Below are 4922 nucleotides of genomic sequence, written 5' to 3' on the forward strand. Positions count from 1 at the left end.
GGTGAATTAAACCCTTTACCGTTATTGTTGAAGTATTCTTCTTTAGTTATATTTTTATTTATTTGTTGATTGATTGCCATGATTCTAACCTATAATTTATTAACTCTTCAAATATCAAGCATAAGGTGATCTCTACTAAAAAAGCGTGAATTTTCATGTTGATGCAATTTATATCTTAGTGAAAAAATATAAGTAATTAATTTGATATGTAAAATATAGGGTATAGCTGAAGTTCTATACAGCTATATTCCGGAATCACATTGGACAAGGACAAAAGCAAAGTGGTGTATTGACTTCCATTCCACTGAAGCACTATACTAAAGCTACGATGGGTAATTAGCTCAGTTGGTAGAGCACTTGCTTGACGTGCAAGCGGTCGCTGGTTCGAACCCAGTGTTACCCACGTTTTTGTTCATGAAAAGATTTTATATGACAGCAGTGCACAACGGTAAACACTCAGCAGCACAGTCCAAGCGCTTAATCTATTCCATAATAATAGTTGCGATAACAATGTTTATGGAAATAGTAGGTGGAATAATTTCACATTCGCTTGCTCTATTGTCAGATGCAGGGCATATGTTTACTGACCTCTTTGCCTTAGTTTTAAGCTGGGTAGCACATAGGTTTTCAGCTAAGAAATCCGATTTGCAGAGATCATACGGATATCATCGATTGCAGATAATTGCAGCATTTGTTAATGGTTTAACTTTATTCTTCATTGCAGTAATTATTATAATTGAATCAATAAAGAGGTTTATTTTTCCAGTCAATGTTGAGTGGAAAGTAATGTTAATAATTGCTACACTCGGTCTTGTCTCTAATATCATAGTCTTTTTTATATTACATAGTAAATGCGAGAGCAATATAAACATAAAAAGTGCTGTACTACACGTTATAGGAGATATTTTAGGTTCTGTAGCTGCTATACTTGCATCTATAATTATCATGCTTACTGGATGGCAAATAGTAGATCCAATCTTATCAGTATTTGTCAGTGTAATCATCCTAAACAGTGGCTATAAAATTCTAAAGAATTCTTGCCACATACTCCTTGAAGGTACGCCTGAGGGTATATCTGCTGAAGAGATAAAAAGTAAGATCACATCAGAATTACCTGAAGTGATAGATGTGCACCACATACATACATGGTCGCTGTCTGATAATTATTTTATAATTACCATGCATGCTAAAATAAAGCAAAATGTGCAGCACACCAATGTTTTATATGAAATAAAAAAAATATTGCTAGATAAGTTCGAAATAGCACACTCTACAGTTGAGATCGAATACGATGAGTGTGCAGATAATAAGATACTTAAACATTGACGTTTAAAATTATTATGGTATTACTAGATGTAATGATGTTAAAGGTAAGCTATGATAGGTATTTCTCAAATACAATTTCCTTCAAAGGAATCTAGCAGGTTAAAGTTTGTTAGTTATTTTGCAACTTTTGTTTCTTTAAGCATTATCACTAATCCCGTTAATGTTCTTTTTTCTCTTGGTACTATATTCTTCAGGTCTGAAATTAAAACTCTTTATATCTACAAAGAAATAAAAACGGCAAAACAGCAAAAGATGAGCAAAAGGGAATATTGGGAAATATTTTTTAAGAACAATACAATCAAGGTAGTAGCCTTCCTCTTGTTTTCTGCTTTCATAACATATCTGACTTTCACCTCCACTTTCTTACTAATTTCGTTACTGGGAACTATACCACTTACAATGCTATTAATTTTATTGCAGAGTGAACTAAGGCCAAAAGATTTTAACCCATTTACGCTGCTTAAAGCTTCTATAAATTTCTTTTTGGAAGGTATAAAAGAGAATTTACGTGGTATGGTTAATAGTTTTGATGTTAAGCTCGAACATTTGCTTCCTCATCAATTAAATGATGGTATCAATAATAACGTTCACGAATTAAGACATAAGTATGGTGAAGAAGTATCCGAAGACGTTATTAATGATAGAGAATTTAAGCAATTTATTGAATATATAAATGATTTATATGAACTTAATTATCGTCAATTTAGTGATGAAGATAAAGGAAGAGTAATTGCATTTTTAAATGACTTTTGCAAAGATGATCAAAAGCATAGCTCTGGTTTCACAGGTGGGCAGATTTTACTTCTAGTTCTGAGAGCCTGCAATGATGGAGAGAGAGAAGCTGTAAAAAATAAAAAAGACGCGTTAATTACAAATTTGCTTGATAGCCAAACTTTCTCTAGACAAGAGCATATTCCTAACACCTGCTTTACCGGTATTGTTTATAGGATGTTAAGTACATTAGAAGGTATTCATCCTGATCCAGAAATTAGATTTACTCCTCCAAGGCAAATATTACTTCCAGAAGCACAAAATGAAGCACGTGAGTTTATGTTAGACAGGTTAAAGAATAAGAAAAATAACAAAGAAATCTTTAACGCTTGGTATAAGGCTCAAGATAACCCCGGTGATAATGAAAGTCAAAAAATAGTTGATGATTTTATTTCAGAAGTAAGTATTCCTTTAATGAGAAAATTATTGAGTATTACTTCTCAATATAGTGAACAAATTGTGCTGACGTTAATGAAAAGCATTGGTTTTATGGAATTAAATATGCTAGAAGATTTTCTTCTTGACCATATAAGAAATAAGCTGAAGGAAAATAGTTTAGATAATCGAGAACATTTATTAAAAAACGTTAAAGAAAAAGTATTCTTAGGGCTATTAAATCGAGATCTACTCAAGACAGATTTTTCTCTCAAGGATTCATCTTTGGATGGAGCTAAAAGAATAGCTAATAAGATAATAGAAGAAGAAGTAAAGGAATTTGAGTTGAAAACTGAAAAAACTATTGAGAATCAAATAAATGGAAAAATAGATATATTGCTTGCTTTAAGACAAGAAAAAATAGAAGTATATTATAGGGTTCTTAGAGAAAGCGGATATCATGACTTGAACGCTGCAAGAAAGGAACAAATAGATAGCGTTTTAAACAGTAAACTACAAATCACAGCAGAAGAAGCTCCAAAAGAACTATTGAAGTTAAGGGTAAAAAGGGTATATGAGTCAAGTAAAGGTAATGTTACTCAGCTTTATGAAAAAATAATAGAAACAAAAAAGGAATTCATTGAAGACGGACTTTTAACACCTCAAGAAGTAGAGAATATAACAAAAGCAAAAATCATAGACTTAAACGAAAGGGACAAAATCATACCGTCAAGCAATTTGTCTCGTAGTTTAAGTGTCAATAATTTGGCAGCACATTATCTATAAAATTTATACTCTTTACCTTGCAGAAGATTCACAATATTTCTGTGGTGTTTTAGGAAAACTAGTGCTCCTATAACTAGTAATGTTAAGAACAAATTCCTCTGAAAAAAAAAGGACCATGCTACAGCCGTTGAAGTAGCACTGAGTGAAGCAAGGGAAGAGTATCTAAAGGCAAGAAAGACTATTATCCAAATTATTACGAATACTAAAGTAATATCAATGTTAAATGCTATCAGTATCCCTAGAGTGGTTGCAACGCCCTTTCCTCCACTGAATTTTAGCCAAATAGGAAACATATGTCCTAAAACTGCTAAAATTGCAGATGCATATATATAAAAATCGTTATTATCACAAAATTGTTGTGCTAGATAAACTGCAATGAATCCTTTCAAGGAATCCAGAAGTAATGCCAAAGCAGCAAGAAATTTATTTCCCGTCCTTGCAACGTTTGTAGCACCAATGTTTCCTGAACCTACTTCTCTTAAGTTTATCCCTTTTATTCTTGTAATAATTAAGCTAAACGGTATTGAACCGAGTATGTAGGATAGTGTAAGGACTATAACTAACACAGGTAAAATTTACTGATTAATAATCGCAAAATTTCGTCATCCCGCTGCTTGTTAGCGGGATCTATGCTGAGATACCGCGAATAAATCGCGGTATAACGTAGGGAAATCTTACTTATTATAGCTATACCTCTCCGCATATGCCAAAATTTAATTAATTTTATTATTCCTCAGCCTTTTTAGGTAGCACTGAACTTCATCGTTAATCTGATTGCTAAACAGTATAAGCGCTGTCATGTTGATCAAAGCTAAACAAGAGAATAAAGTTCCGCCAATATTAGCAATAGCCATTATGTCTTTAGAAAGGCCAGAGAAAAACGCCACAATTATTACCGCTATGCGATATATCACTATACTTTTTGCACCAAACAAATATAACCACCCCATTTCACAACAATATACAAATGAAATTACCGAAGAAAATGCAAACAAAGGTGCAGCTATGGTTAAAAGTATAGGAAACCATGGAGAAACTGTCTCAAATGCCTTTTGAGTAATTAATATCCCTTCACCAACACTAGTCTGGTATGCACCTGTTATTACTATTGTTATTCCTGTTAAACAGCAAATTAACATTGTGTCAAAGCATGGTTCTATCATAGCAACAAGCCCAGTTCTTACTGGTTCTTCATCTTTAGTTGCTGCATGAGTAATTGAGGCAGAACCAACACCTGCTTCACTGGCAAAGATTGCTCTTTGGATTCCGGTAACAAATGCACCTACTATCCCTCCACCAACAGCATTGAAATCTATCATAGTGGAAAATAATATTTTCAACGTATAACCAAGGTTATGAATATTAAATGCAATAATAATAATACAACTAAAGATATATATAAGTGACATAATAGGTACTAATGCAGAAGATATCCTAGCTATCCTTTTAATTCCGCCAATAATTACCAGAGCAAGCAGCGCAGATATTATGGAAGAAAGAAACCAAGGGTGACCATCTACCCAACTTGAATAGCCAGATAATATTGAGACCATTTGGTTGGTTTGAAACGCTACACTTCCACCAAGACCTGATAATATAAAAAATACTGCATACATAGCAGCCAGAACAATACCAAGTCTTTTAAATCCAAATTCCTCCAGACC

General features: G+C 33.1%; 1 non-coding gene across 1 annotated transcript; it reads left to right on the top strand.

Moving 5' to 3' along the window:
- The first annotated feature begins 330 nt into the window (after window positions 1-330).
- Window positions 331-403, top strand: TRNAV-GAC (transfer RNA valine (anticodon GAC)). The gene has a single exon. It is a non-coding gene; the product is annotated as a tRNA-Val (tRNA).
- Window positions 404-4922: the final 4519 nt, after the last annotated feature.

This window comes from Euwallacea similis, chromosome 12 (assembly GCF_039881205.1).
Source record: "Euwallacea similis isolate ESF13 chromosome 12, ESF131.1, whole genome shotgun sequence".
Classification (NCBI taxonomy): Eukaryota; Metazoa; Arthropoda; class Insecta; order Coleoptera; family Curculionidae; genus Euwallacea; species Euwallacea similis.